Genomic DNA, 16,089 nt, shown 5'->3' with positions numbered 1-16,089 from the left:
TTTATATGCCAGTTTCTTTATCCATTCACCTATTGAAGGGCATCTAGGTTGGTTCCATAGCTTAGCTATTGTGAGTTGAGCTGCTATAAACATTGATGTGGTTGTATCACTATAGTATGCTGATTTTAAGTCCTTTGGGTATATACCAAGGAGTGGGATAGCTGGGTCAAATGGTGGTTCCATTCCAAGTTTTCTAAGGAATCTCCATACTGCTTTCCTTAGTGGTTGCACCAATTTCCACAGCCCCTTTTTATATTTCATTTTGAGGCAGGGTAACAGGGTCTCTCTAAGGGCCTCACTAAGTTGTTGAGGTTGGCTTTGAACTCGCCATCCTCCTGCCTCAGCCTCCGGAGCTGCTGGGATTTACAGGCATATGCCATCACACCCAGCTCATATATCTTCTCTAACACCTAAAGATAATTGGGTGGAAGGGTAGGAAAAGTTATTCCTATTAGTCAAACACCTGGAAACAACCCAAACGCCCATCAACCATAGAACACATTTGTACGCTGCTGTGTGGTCATTATCACGAGGTAATCCACAGACCCAGGAGGATGATCTAAGCTACGTGCAAAACTTAACATTAAGTGAAAAAAGCTGAACTCGGCGAACACACAGACATGACTCCATCCATATAGAGTTAGAAAACCGGCTGGACCCACCTGCATTACTTGTCGCATATTTAGTTGTCTTTATAAGGCTAAAGACAAAAGTCAGACGCCTGATGAGGGGAGGGGTGAGTGGGGAAACCACAATCTCCCATTTCTTGAACCGGACTCTACTTTGGCTCACTAATAATTTGTTGAGCTGTCAGCATATATTTTGTGCATATTTATGTCTATATTATGCACTTGGCCTTCCACACCCAGAGGGTCCCCCCCTCTGTAGATTGAACCCATCACAGACTGAAAGTCTTTTTTAATTGCATCTGTACTGAACATGTATAGATGTTTTCCTTGTCATTATTCCCTAAATAATTCCCACTTTCCCTCAATGTCATTATTCCCTAAATAACTTTTTACATAGCACTTACATTACATTAGGTATCAGAAATAATCTAGGGATGATTTAAAGTACCTGAGAGAATTATGTAGATTATGTGCAACTACTTTCCATTTCACGATAAGGGACTTGAACTTCTGTGACTTTTTGTATCCTTGGGAGCTCCATGAACCAATCTCCCTTTAATACTGTTTTCAAAATATAGAAGGCTAGAAAATAAACACATAAATGAAGTTAAAGTTCATGCCTTTTTTTTTAAGATAACGGGATTTAAGGTGAAGATTTGCACAGACTGGCTCTGGAACTCTGTGGAGGTGATTTTCAGTTTGATGGGTGTGTCTGTCTGTCTGTCTGTCTCTCTCTCCATTTTGTTCTTTCCACTCCCCTACTTCCTCCACATCCTACCTTCTCTCTCTCCTCTCTCTCCCACAAACCCCTGCCCCTCCTCACATGCTCACCCATGGCTTAGCACAGGCAGCCCCCACCTCCCTTCTGTCTCCTCTGAGAGCTGGAAAGTTTGTTCCAAGTTCAGGTTCATGAAAAAGAGTACCTGGCTGACCCCTGTTGGGCACCAGCCACTCATGGATGGCCTGCCCTGGGTCAGGCCCCTGTCTGGTCCAATTGCTGATGACTGGAGGTGGGGAGGTGGGTGAGTAGGGGCAGTGTGGTAAGGGGCCAAGGTGGTCGGGGTCTCTGAGAGGGCTGAGCACCCCTAGACATACACAAGGACAGGGTGGAGCTGGGCCCATAGCTGGACAAAGGGACCCGATTATATGAAGCTCCAACAAGAACAAGGCCTGGAAGAACCCAGGACCCCCATCGGCCCCAGGCTCTCCCTGCCCAGGATGCAGAGGCCCCAGATCAGCTGTCACATGGGACCTGGTCCCACTCCAGGTCCATGTGAAGCCATGGCCCCGGACACTGTGTTGACAGCTGTGTCCAGCATCTGGGCTCCCTCCCCTTCTCCAGGGATCCCGTCAATGGGTTAGCCAATATGAACATCTCCCCAAGATGTGGCAACTCTTTGGTAGTTTTAAACCCATTTCTCTTTTCTCGCCGTGTCACTATGTCCCCTTTTCGGGAGGTCAGCTGGGCAGGACGAGTCTCCCTACAATTGCTCTTCTCTTCCTCCAGGGGGCCTCCTTGGTCTCCCCTGGCCTCCCCCATTCCCTGTGTGGCCCTATGGGAGCCTTTGTCACCTTCAGCCCTCTCTGTGGCCCTGCCCTGGTTCCATGCACAGCTCTCTGCCTGTGCAGCGGGAGGGGTGGGGCCAGGCCTTTTGCAGGGACAACGGTATGGTGACTATCGCTGAGAGCACCTGGTGCTTCTCCACACAGATCCCCAGCTCTGACAAGGAGCAACCTCCTCCCCAGTTGGGGGTGTTCGAGCAACTCCCTCAGGGTGTGCCAGCACATAAGTGGCACAGCCAGGATTGGACCTGGTCCCTGTCTAGACCACGTCCCTGGGCCTGTCCACTCTGTGAACCTCTGAACATGATCCTTTGGGCTTAATTCCCCATTTACCCCTGGGAGCAGACTCCATGCTTGACATTCTTTCCTTACAGAGAAAAAAACTGAAGATCAGAGAAATGTGTGGTCAAGACCACTGGTTTCAAGCCCTGAGAGTTCTCTGCTACCTTCTTCCAGTTCCTCTGTGTTCCTCTAGGGACAAAGACTAATGTGAACTCTGCCTTCTTTCCATATTAGCTGGGCCTGCTATGAACAAACCACCATCTGAGGGTCAGAGATGATGGGTCTGTCTACCTGTCCATCCATCCATCCACCCACCCCCACATCTGCCTGTTGGTTCATCCATCTTTCCATCCACCCACAGTCTGTCCATTCCATCCATTCATCCTATCTATCTATCTATCTATCTATCTAGCTAGCTAGCTAGCTATCTAGCTATCATCTATCTATCATCTATCTATCTATTATCTGTCTATCTATCTATCCACCATCCATTCATCTTCCATTCCACATCATCAAGGAGTTCACAATCCTGTAGATAAAGGACCCACACTGCACACATACGCACACCCATGTACACAGATATTGACATTCACAAGCGTACACATACAATCACTTATGTACATGTTTAAATACTCCTCACAAGAAGCATATGTGCTGTGCCCTGGGACTTTGAACTTGCACCTGGTAATAAAATGTCAGAAAAGTTCATTCTTTGAGTGGTCCTGTCCTCTCACCCCCTCTGTCGGGTACAGCGTCGAGGGCCAGCAGGACTGAAATGAAGCCAGCCTGACTCTGAAAAACCTCCAGATGAAGCTGTCCTGGGATTTGCCAGGAGGAGCCGGAGGCAGAGGAAGGCTGCAGGCCCTGTATTTATTCCCTGAAGCCCAGAGGCTAAGGGCCAGCTCAGCGGGAAGTCCCAGCCCGTCTTCCAATGGCTCTGTGGCTTGAGAAAGGGACATAGCATCTCTGGGCTACAGAGTAGCATAGCTTGGTGGTGGCTGCTTTCCGATGAGCAGAGCTCCTGAGCAGAGGGGAGGGAGCAAGGCTTCCAATCCTACCCAGTCATGACTGAGGGGGCGAGGCGCCCCTCCCTGTCCAGGTGATCTCAGCCTCCCGGCTTGCTGCAGTCCTTTTCCAATGAAGGAGTCTCAGGGACTTGTGCATCCCCCTTTCCCTCCACTCAGGACAGAGATCTAAAAATGTCCTGCATCTCTCCACCCCCTCTGCACCCTCTTTCCAATAGAAATACTACCAAGATGCTTTCTTCTCATGGCGGGGAGGAGCTCTGGTTTCTGATTTACTTTATCCATGTCAAGGGCACTGGGCTGGAAGGGAAGAACCCAGTGAAGCACTGGCCATGGGGTCCTGGCTGGGACAGACCCAGCAACGTCACCTCCACCGGATTCTCTGGTTAAAGCAAGCCTCAGATCAGCCTGGGTGCAAGGTCAGGGGAGGAGCTGCCATGTCATTACCAAGGACCCAGAGAGAGGGAGGAGGAAGGTGTGGGCAACTGTGTGTGATCTCCTTCTGGTGACCATGGTGGGCTCTGGCCATATGCTCACCATCCCTCTTGCAAGCCATGAAAGTTGGAAATACAAGGACCTACCTTGGGATAGGGGTTGGTGGAGACTGTGCCACATCCTGGGGGCTCCCAGCCAGAATTTCTCAGACTGGTATGAGTGGCTTCCTTTTGAGAATTTAAAAGACTTTCATCTAGAAATGCACTTAAACATGTTCTGAGCTAGCTGCATAGCCCCGAATCCCACCGGGAGTCTCCGTGTACCTGGGCCTGTTTTCTTTCCAGCCCAAGGCACCAGGGTCAAGCAGAAATATTTGGATGGTCATGGGAGATTGAAGAAAAGAGCTACCAGAGGCCATCATGATACAGGATATGCCCACAGCTCCTCCGGAGTTCTAGAAGAGGAGAGAAGAGGGAAACTGAGTCACAACACGGTAGCTCTGGTTGGGAAGAACTTCCTCCCAGCGGCTAGGGGTGTGTCCACAACATACGTGGCAACTTCATATCATCTGCCTCTGGAAGAACACCTCTGTGTGTTTGGGAACAGCAAGCCTGGGAGGAACACTTTGGGTGGGAAGTGAGGTGACACATTTGGATAGAATTGATTTGTAAAGGAGATTGAGGGGCTACAGAACCTCTGGGTCCCCTCCAGTCTGGCCAAAAGAGATCTTTGCTCCTAACAACAGCCACCTTTGCTTGAATGCTGGGTGCTAGGGTGTCATTATGAATCCTCCAACAATCCGGCAAGGGAAGCAGATGAAGACACAGGTTCAGAGAGGTTAAGTAAGCTGCTCAGAGTCAAACAGCACTCCTACCTGCTCCGCCTTCTTCCACAGCCAGGAGTCTCCCCAGCCCTGACTCAGTCTCCTCCTCCAGAGGCTTCTGCTTTGGGTTGGGTGCATGAGAGAAGTGGTTGCCTTTGCCCCATGTTCACCTTTGCCAGCCTGCCAGGCAGCCCAGCTCAGAATTAGGTAATTGAGCCTGCAGGTAAACACCAGAGAAGTCCAACCTGTTTTTGTTTCGTTTCAGGAAAACAAAGTGCCAGGAGCTTTCCAGTAAGTTTGGAGAGTTTCTGGCTCAGTGGTGAGTAAACAGGGGCAAGTGCCTTGGGTCCGGAACCTCCCCAGGGCGATCCCCTCCTGCCAGGCTCCTTCCCCACATCAGTGCACAGGAGGGTGACAGCAGTCTGCGGGTGGGGGTGGGGGGGTATGTGAGTGTTTCCTGGGGTCCTCAGGCCAGGACTTCAGGATTTGGAAATGTCGGTCAGGGGGTGTGTGTAGCTTCAGGCCAGGCTGGGGGGCAGCAGGACCTGGGCCTTGGTGCCTGTCTGTGTCCAGCACTGAGCCTGGGGGAGGGCTGCTAGCTGGCAATGGGGGGGACACCAGGCAAGTCCTGCAGTCCCACAAACATGAAGCCCTCCCCCAGGGAGGTTCAGGTGCTGGGTCCCTGCAGGAGAGCACACAGGAAGGAATGTGTGGGGCCCCTGGGAGCAGCCGCACACAGCAGAGGACATGAGATGCCAGGTCCTGCAGGAGGAGGGGCCACAGGACCTGGGGACGGGCAGGGGGCTCAAGGGGGAGCAGTGCCCACATGCAGGTCTGTGCCACATGGGAGCACGGCAGGGAGTGCTCCCATGATTCCTTCTATGGCTGTTGGAGAAAAGCTCCTTAGGGATTTTCTCAGAGCAGATCACAGCCAGGCATCTCCTGGCCACCTGTGACATGCACAAGGGGACTCACAGGCTCGTGTGCTGCTGTTCTCCCACCTGGCCCAGGGCCATTCCATGTTCAAACAGTCTAGAGATGTACCAGTCTCCCTGACAGACTGTGGGCAGCTTGAGGGAAGGACACATGTGAAGCTTGGTCCTATGTACCCACCCTGAGCCCGATGGAAACCCAGGGGGGTCTTCGAGTGCAGCAGGAGTGGGCATGGAGGAGCGGCGGTGGGGACGGGCCCTGGGGAGAGCACTGGACTGGGAATCGGGGGCCTGGGCTCTGCCTCCTCCATAGTCACTAGCTCGCGATGTCACCTTGAGTAAAGCAATTTACCTTTCTGCCTCAGTTACCCCAGCTGTGAAATAGGGGGTGGGGTACCCCAGAGTTTCTCTGTATTTGTGATAATATGTGTATAAGCCAGGGCTGCAATCCTGGAGCAGATGGATGGATAGATTAAAGAAAAAGAAAGAAAGATAAATAGAAGGTAGATGAGTAGATGGAGGATAGAAAAAAATAGGTAGATAGAAAATAGGTGAATAGGTAGATTGATAGATCAATAGATGAATAAATAGAATAAATCAATTGATAGAAAATAGTAGGTGAGTAGGTGAAGAGATGGAGGACATAAATCAACAGATAGGAGATAGATGGATGAACAGATAGATGAATATAAGAGAATGATTGGTAGATGGTTAGACAGACAGACAGATTGATTTATCACAGAGGCCTGGCTCGCACCCGCCCTGGGGCTACATGTCTCTATGTCTGTTGCTGGAGCTTCAAGTCCACAAAAATTGTAGGGCCAGCTGGGGACCCACAAGGATGGACTGAAGCCCTTATCTTTCTCTGGCCTTGGTGGCAAGGGCATGTGGCAGAAGCTGGGGTCCTTTGTCTAAAGCACACACGTGACCAGCTGCTGCTTCACCCTGGGAGGGAAATCAACAGGCCCGCAAGGCTGGCCTGGCCCTGCAGCACCAGTGGCTGTCCCCTCCCCCTCCTGCCCTCCTGTCCTCTCACGGGGGAGCCCTGGTGGCCCACCTCCTTCAGAAACATGCCAGGAAAGGACTGCTGGGGCACAGAATTCAACAGGGCCAAAGTGACACATTACAAAGACATCACAGTATGATTATGATTCATTTCTTGCACACACACACACACAAATCACAAAAAAGAAAGCTTTTGGGGAAAAAATTCATCCTAAAAGTTTCTGAGCAAACTGAGATGACCTCCAAATAAATGACTGGTCTTCAAATGCGTAGCTCCAAGGTCATTCTTTCCAAGTTGGATACCATTTGGTTCCTCAGCTCCGAGAAGATGAGCCTCCTTGTTTCGTAACTTCTGTGCACACCAACAGCATGGGTGCAAAGCGGGCTGGTGGAGTTCCAGTGGCTTCATTTAGTCACCAGAACCTTGTGCAAGCTTTGATCTTTCCACCCTATAACAACCATGGGAGACAGACACTACTAGATCCTCATTCTACAGAAGGGAAACCGAGGCCCAGAGACATTAACTAACTTGCCCACGACTTTATAGCCAATGAGTGACCGAGCAAAATCTGAACCAGGCCCTCTGCCGCCAGTGGCCAAGGTCAGACCCACCCCCACTGCCTCAGGGAGTGAGCAGGTGGCCCTTCTTCGTTCCAACGCGCCTCGAGGTGGACTGGTGGGTCGCAGGCAGAACCCTGGGGGTCAGAATTGTGGTTCATTTTCACATTTGGCTCTGGGAGACTGATTCCATTCCAGCCTGCTGCGTCAGAGGTTCTGAATTGCCTCCCGCTGTTTTCCAACTAGTTCCTCAGAAGTGGAGTTCTTGATTTTTAGCTGGGCCCCTGGTTGCCTGGCCAAAAAAAGACTCTTTCCCAACCTCCTTTACATACGGACGTTGGGAAGGCGCTGGCTGGGTCCTGTCCAGGGGGCAGGAGTGTACCTGTACGGTTTCTGATGGGTTCTTGGGAAGGAAGGGTGGGGCGGACTCTTCTATCAGTTCTTGCTCTGGGAGAAAGGGAAAGACTAAAGATGCAAAAGGAATGGCTTCATCATCTTTCCTGCCCCCAAGCAGATCACTACCCTGGGTACATGTATGACTGCACATATGGTGCAAAGCTACATAGTGTACAACCAAAAAATGACTAATTATGTTCCATTTCTGTACAGTAAATTAAAATGCATTCTGCTGTCATAATTGGAATAAATAAATAATTTTTAAAAAAATTACAAAGAAACCCATTTACCAAAAATGAATAAATAAAATAAAATAAACAAAAATTAAAAAATAAAAAGGAATGGCTTCAGCTCCATCTGACACCATGGAGGAAACTCCTTGGGAATAAAAATCACATGGAGTGGTGACAAGGTCGAAGAGCACTGATCCCTGACACTATGGAGCACCACTATATAGCCCTGGGATGCCGACTCCTGGGTTTCAAGAACATAAGGAAGAAATGTACCATCTTGTTAAGCTCTTGCTACTCAGAGTATGTTCTAAGGACCAACAGTATGGACTCCTCCTGGAGCCTATTGGAAATGTACCGTCTTGGGTCCACTTAGATCGACTGAATCAATATCAACTGTTTAGCAGGATCGCTAAGTGATTCGTGTGCATGTTACAGTTTGAAAATCACTGTCATCGGCAGGAACTAATTCTAGCTGGTTGCCACTCTGATTACCTTGCTGAGGCTGGCAATTTGCATTCCCCTGTTATTTATTTATGTTTTATACCACCAATTTAACCCAGAGGGGCTTCACCACCAAGCCACACCCCCAGCTCTTTTTTATGTTTATTTAGAGACAGGGTCTCCCGAGTTCCTGAGTACCTCACTAAGGCTGTGTGGTGTGAACCACTACCCTGTCCCCACCCCCTTACTTTCTACAGTCTCCTAAGGCAGTGGCTTCCAGGGAAGCCTTCCTCAACCAACAGCAAGCCATTCTGCCAAAGGTCATCACCCTGATCTTGCTGGGCAGGGTTCTGTAGGAACCATGGGAACTCGATGAGAAACAGAGGTCTCAAGCCCAGGGCCACCTCTGTGCCTGTTCAGCATCGCTGTCAGTGGACCTGCGGGTGCCTGTGTGTCTGCAGAGAGACTGCGGGACCAACTGCCGGCTTCAACCCCTGAGTTGCAGATGCCAATTTGTAAGGCAATAGGAGGAAGCCAAGCCAGCCTCCCCGCCTGTTAAAACAGGAATAAGATCAGATCGGCCTGGGTGTGTGTCTAACTGCAAGAATCTTGTGAAGCCCAGAGCCTGGGAAGGCACCATTGTGAGAATCAGGCCTGGGACTGTGGAGAGCACTGTCCTGTCCTGAGGATGAGCCACTGCTGGCATGGACCAGGGATGGTGCCATCTGGGGGAAGTCCAAGCAGGGTGTCTGAGGGCTGGTCTAGGTTTCCACTGGCACTCAGAGTTGTCTACATCTCTGGCCTCTCCCTTGCCCCTCTAGGGAGAATTCCTTCACCCATGATGGCCAGAAGGGCACCTAGTTCCAAGAAACAGGGGCGTGGGGACGTTGGCGTTGGCACTGTTTGTTTTATTGCTGCTACCGGCAATGCTCAGCTGTGACCTCCCCTTCTGTCCAGGAAGAGGGGTAGCAGCCAGGGACACAAGAGGCCATGTCATGTGGCCAGAGGGTGTGGCCGTCGGGCCGTGGGGGATCCGGGATGGCAGTTTGTTTCTGTGGGGAGTAGTTTTAGTTCTTTGTTGGATAAACAGTCTCTGGACTCCGGCCCAGAAAGTCACCATAAAACCTGGGAGAGAGGACCAGCTTCTACCTGGACACCCTCCTGGGCTGATCCACAAATGTAAATCATTGTAAGACAGAGTTCTGCCACAGAGGAAGTCGTTGTGTGACCTTGGGATACTCCCTTAACCTCTCTGTGCTTTGATGTGCTCCTGTAAGATGAAGAAGATAAGGCCTCCTCACAGGGTGGATGTGAGCTTAAGCTCAGTGAACAGAGCCTAAGTGTCGGGAGCAGTCACTGTCACAGACACTGTAGTTTCAGGGCACAGATGGCCCTGGTCAAGGCCCTGAGTAATGGGGACTGGGAAGACAGCCATCATGGCTGGAATGGAAAGGGTAAATTAAGGCCAAAGGCATACGTGGGGTGGGAGTCCTTCCATACCTGCAGGTGGGAGTCCTTTTTGGATCTTCTAGACGGTCCATCATGAAGCCACCTGCCCACCCTGACTCCACACAACTCCTGGTTGAGACCCTCCTGTGGCCCAGGTGGCCCTGCCTGTGCCTACCTGGACAGAGATCCCCGAGGGCACAATCCTGCTGTCCCCTCGTGGTCTGACGCTCAGCTGCATCAGGGTCTTCACGCAGGAGGCTGTGTGCAGTTTTGTCCAACAAGTCAGCCACTCTCAGCCAAGTTCTGCCAACCCCCAGCTCCTCCCCACTCACGCCTGCGAGTGCTACCTACTCTAGGTTTGTCCCTAACCTTCCCGTTCTTTGGGACTCACTGCCTTTGCCCAAAGCCTTCTGAGATGACTCCAGGATCTCTCTGGCTTGTCCTCTGCTGTCCCACGTCCACTCTGAGCCTGGATCCTTGGATCCTTTCTCCCTGATGGGGGTCCTTCAGGGATAGGGGCAGAGCTGGGGGGAAAGCTTGCACCCCGTGAGCTGCCTGTGCAGCCTCCTGCATCTCTGCCCCAGGTGAAGCTTACTGGCAGGAAGTGAGAGGCAGGTAAGGACCAGGTCACCCAACCCCGAGCCCAGCCTTGTGCTTACACACTCGATGCTTTGTTTCCATCCCTAAGCATTGACCCAGGTGGCTATGGTCAAAGTGCTGTTGCTGACTACTGGGGCCTGACGATCAGGTGCAGCCAGCCACGGGGCCTGGGCAGATGCCAAAAGGGAGCCTGCAGGGTCCTCCCAACCAACCCATCTCTGGTTATTCCCTTGCTTCCTGGCTAAGGGATTCCGTTTTTGGAGCCCATCTCTGCTGGACCGATAGCCATAAAGAGGGCAATGACCTTGACTGAAATCATCCTCCCACTGGGCTGCAAACCGCAGGCTCTGCAGGCCTGATGTGCTTGTCTCTGATGGGAAGCAAGAGAGGGCTGAGTGGCCACAGGACAGGGCTTTGCCATCTGGTTGCTGCCACCAGGGGTGGGGGTGCTGTCATTGAACTATGAGTCAGCATCTCTCTTGTCCTCTCTGCACGGGCTGAAGGTCCTGGCATCCCTACAATCCAAGCCAACGCAGGGAGCTGTGACCCCAACACTCATTCCCTGTGGCTTTCCCTCCCGCAGTGCGCCACGGGGAGCAGCCTGCTACCAGCACGTGCATTCCAGTTAGCTGAGCAGCTGGGCCCCCAGGAGGGTCCATTTAGAGAGGTCGATCCATGAACCCACTGCTGAGTGCAAGCAGGTCCTTGTTACACCCTCAACATGGCAAGCAGAGCAAGAGACTTTTGGTGATGAGAAGATCTGGTGGGCTTAGACCTCTGTCCCCAACTCACACCTCTTATTTCACTCCCCCACATGGATGTGGCCATATCACTGGGACCATTTGGAGTGGCTTCCTCTAAGTCCCTCCCCTCCACCCTGATTTCTGGGACCTGGCGACCCTATCAATGGGGGCAGGAGAGAGAGGTGCGTCATGAGACCCTGGCTTCATGCTGGTCACTGGAGGCCTTCCCACTGCAATCTGACAGTGTTGTCCTGTGGACTGTGACTCTTCACCACAGATCCCAAGAGGGAGAGTCACATCCTGTTCTCATGCCAGCCCCCCTGGGAGGGATGACCTTCACCTAGGCACCATGTGCCCTCCCCTCTTTGACCTGGGCACTCCTACAGTGGAATATGGGATCCAGGGTCTCTTCTATGCCTCACTCAGACTGTCACGGAGCTGGGGTGACATAGGAGCTGCCCACATCCTGCCTCCGCCCTCAGCCACTGAAATTCCACCCATGAGGCTTCCTCAGAGAATTCCAGAGAAGAAGATGGCTCCATGACTATGCCCACGACCTCCTAGGGTGCTGGACAGCTCCCCGATAGCCCCTCACTCTGCTCGGTACAAGGAGGAACCGGCAGGGTCCTATGGACGAGGACAAAAGCCAATGACCTCTGGGGCACCCCGTCCATTAGGCTGGGAGAGGGCAGATTTTTGCATTGTGCTAGGCTAACTTCTCAAAGGACTTCTATAAACACTTCTTAATAATCGGATGTTGTCATTAGTTCCCCGGAAGTTCTCACGAGCTCGTCAGCTTGTCTGAGCCTCACCATCCCCATTCGTGATATTGGGGGTGGCTACAGATGGATCTGGAATGTGCCTAAAGGTCACGTGCCCAAGGCTCAGTCACCATCTTGGTGCTAGTGGAAGGTGGTAGGAATTTTAAGAGACAGCCCAGTAGGAGGTCTTAGGTCAGTGAGGGTGCACTCTTGAAGGAGGTAGTGGCGCCTGGTCTCTGCCTCTCTCAGTGTCTTTTACTCCCTGGTCCCGAGGTGAGTGCTTCTGGTCTACCATGTTCTTCCGCCATGATGCACTGCTTCACTGCAGCCCCCAGCAATGGAGCCAATGGACCGTGCACTGGAAACTCTAAACCCGAGAGCCCAAAGACACCTGTTCTCTATACATTGAGTACCTCAGCTATGTGTAATGACGATGGAAATCTGACTGACACAGGGATAGTAGAACCTGCTCACAGGGACGGTGAGAGAATAAAGGAGAAAGACACATGGAACCTTCCATGCACCCTGGAGGTGCCCCTCACGGCCCCCCCGTGGCAGTGCAGGCCTGGATGAGGCAGAACGTGGAAGCCAAAGAGCAGGAAACAGGTGGGTGGCAGGAGCTGGGACTCTGGAATCAGGCAGACCTGGGCTCAGATCCTGTTCTGTCACTTATTAGCTATGTGACCTAAGTCAAGTCACTTAAGTCCTTTAATCATTAGTTCCCACTTTGGCAAAGTGGGCACAATCGCAACATTTACCTCAAACCTGCTCTTGCTCCCGTTTTATCCATGCCACTCAACCACACTGCCATAACCCAATTGTCCCCCACAAAACCTGGGCGATACCTTTGCGGTCTTCTCTGTCCCGCACTCCATCAGCATGCTGTCGATTCTGTGTCAGCACATCTTCCAGACCAGCTGGCAGGTGGGATTGACCCAGGTGAGGCTCCTTCCCAGAGATGCTTGGCTGGGGGATAAGGAGCACTGAAATGCCAGAAATCCCTTATAATTTTTTTTTCTGAATTGAGGTTATTATGAACCCTCTTTTTATTCTGTCCCCAAGAGGCCACCCCCGGACCCAGAAGTACATGGGTGAGGGGAGACCCTGCATCTTTGGAAAGGGCTACACTCTTCCTTGAAGGCCAGAGATGGAAGTTAGAGTGGGGTCGAGACAGGAGGCTGATTTCAAGTTTGAAGATTCTAGAGGGCAGAGGTCAGCCATGGCATGTGACCCCTGGAGTTGGTCACCTGGGCTTTAGGGGGATACCTCATTCTCAAACCATAATATACATATCCATTACATTTATTTATAACTGTATTTATGCTGAAACAGCAAAGTTGAGTAGTTGTGACAGAGACCACATTGCCTGCAAGCCTAAAGTATTTATTATCTGGCTCATTAAGAAAAAGTTTGCCAACTCTTCTCTAAAGGAATAAAAACAGAATGTAATTATACTCAAGTATGCGGGGAATTTGAATATACTTTCATCAACATGTCTAGATTATGGTAAATATAAGAATTAAAAACATTTTAAAAATATGTTCCCCCAAAGTATTTGGTCTTGAAAATATTTGTAAGTAACAGGGACCATGGGAAGATAAAATATGATCATAATTAATGAATATCAAAACCTCAAATCAAAATTATTTAAACAATCCTGATGTCTTTAGATTTTATTTTTTGAATATTCAAGAAAATTGTTATCAAATGCTTTTATGAAACACTCTGTATCTAGCATTCTATATGCATCTAGTTGCCAATAGAAGCAGTGGGTATTATACTTCATTGTGTTTCTTTATTTCTTTCTTCCTTCCTTCCTTCCTGTTTTTATTTTGCAGTGCTGAGATGGACCCAGGGCCTCACAGGGGCTAGGCAGGTGCTCCACCACTGAGATACCCCGCAGCACATCATTGGTTTATTTCTAATGTAGACCTACCTACACAAATTAGAGAGCAAAACAAATTATTTAATATTGCAAAATGTTTCTCAACTGCTCATACCAAATATCAAGTCCACATTTGTGTAAGAGATACTAAGTATCAGGTACATTCAGAACCACGAATTGGAATGAGAGAAGGAAAAAATGGGTACTCAGTGCCACTGGGAAATGATATTTGTTGTTAAATCTGTCATTTTTAAAAACTCGATGACACTTGTGCTAAGAGGACTGCTTCTCTCACAGAGAAACTTCTGCTTCTCAGCTCCTGTGTGCATTTGGAAGCAGTGTCTCAAAGCCCCCAAATCTTGGATTGCTGGGATGTCTTTTGTGTCAAGGATGTTAGCCAAGAGGAACAGAATTGGATTTCCCTGAAAGTCATGGGAACGAATGCTTAAGGTGGTGATCTGCCAGCACAGATCACTGAACTCTGTGTGTTTTAATTCATCTACTTATTTAGTACTGGGGATTGAACCCAGGGGCACTTAATCACTGAGCCACATCCTCAGCCCTTTTTAATATTTTATTTAGAGACAGGGTCTCGCTGAGCTGCTTATTGCCTCACTAAGTTGCTGAGGCTGGCTTTGAACTCACAGCCCTCCTGCTTCAGCATCCCAAGTCATTGGGATTACAGGCATGTGCCACTGCCCCCCAACCCCTCTGTTTTTTAATAACTGGGTGGGGGGTGCATGCATGCACATGTGTGACAGGCATAAAGCCCAAGGCAGCACCCCCTCTTGCTGGCTCTGAGGGTGCAGCACCTGTGTGCTAACTGGCCTGTGATCCACAGAAGTAGGCTGTCCTGGCCATGAGGGAATGCAAGATGGTCATTGTCACTGTAGCAGGCACCTGCCCTCCTGCACCCCTCGAAGTTCATGAAGCCTTCATCTTCTCTCCATACATCCTCACCCCAGCCCATAGGCAAGCAGGCTGGGGGCCATTGGTGTCATTTTTGGGGAGTGGGTACTGGGGATTGAACTCAGGGGCACTAGGCCATTGAGCCACACCCCCAGCCCTATTTTGTATTTTATTCAGAGACAGGGTCTCACTGAGTTGCTTAGCGCCTGGCTTTTGCTGAGGCTGCCTTTGAACTCATGATCCTCCTTCCTCAGCCTCCTGAGCCTCTGGTATTACAGGCCTGCACCACCACAACTGGCCCCATTGGCGCCACTTGCTAGCCAAGGAAATTGAGGTTCCTGGGATCCGGGGTGACTGCCACTGAATAATAATGACCTCTGAAGCTGGAACTGGAACTCAGTTTTGGTGACTCTAGGGCTCAGCTCCAAGTGAGAAGGGGAGGAAGCCTTCTTCCACTGAGGCCTCACTGCTGTCCCCTGGTCCAGGGCCACATGCTGTGCCATGGGGTGCTTACAGCCCCAGCTCCCACACCCCATGGCTGGGCTGCCTCCCCTGGGCAGAAAGAGCTGATCCTCAGGATGGTTTTTGATCCCTCCCTACACTGCATGCTGAGAAAATATGTTTGTGTCCAGAGAGTTCTGGATTCGTGTTCAGGAGAGATAGGACACCTCCCTTTGCTGAGGACTAAGTTCTTTCACCCAACTTTCCTGCAGCTGTGGATCAGTGTGTGTATGTATGAGTGTGTATGTGTGCATGTGCGTATGTATGTGTGCATGTGTGTATATGGATGTGCATGTGTGTGTGCATGTGAGTATGTGTGTGTGTGTGTGTGTGTGTGTGTGTGTGTGTGTGGTGCTCCGGATCAACTCGGCCTTGCATTCATGTTAGACAAGCTCCACCACCGAGCTCTGTCCCCAGCCCACCTGGGCTAGTTTTTAATAAAGCCGTATTTTCTTGTCTTCTGCTTGGTGTCTGGCAGCTGTGGCTCCTTGGGAGGAAGCTGACGTGGAGATGAGCATGGGGGAGGTGGAGGGCACCAGGGACCCCTACCTGGGGAAGGGAAGGGAAGGCAGGAGTGGGCAGGGGGATGCCCCTCTGCCAGGCAGTTTGACCTGGAGGGTCTGGAGGTGTGTCCCTGGACTTGGCACCCTGGTACCATCCTCAGTCATTGATGGATCCCCCTGATGGGTGCCTGTGTCCTGCCTATGGGAGGGGGAAGACCAGGAAGCAGACAGCCAAGGGAATGAGTCGTCCATTCCCAAAGTGGGAGATGGGCAATGTGCCTGGTGGCCACGGTGCTCTGTTTTCTGGGTTGCTCTCTCCTGAGGACCACAGAAGGCGGATTGATGGGCACACAGGATTCCTACAGTGCTGGGTCCTCTAGAAACACCAGGGCATACCATCCAGCCTTCCCTAGCGC

Source organism: Urocitellus parryii, chromosome 1 (genome assembly GCF_045843805.1).
Source record: "Urocitellus parryii isolate mUroPar1 chromosome 1, mUroPar1.hap1, whole genome shotgun sequence".
NCBI classification, from domain to species: Eukaryota; Metazoa; Chordata; class Mammalia; order Rodentia; family Sciuridae; genus Urocitellus; species Urocitellus parryii.
The sequence above is the reverse complement of the archived record's forward strand: the minus strand, read 5'-3'. Positions refer to the sequence as shown.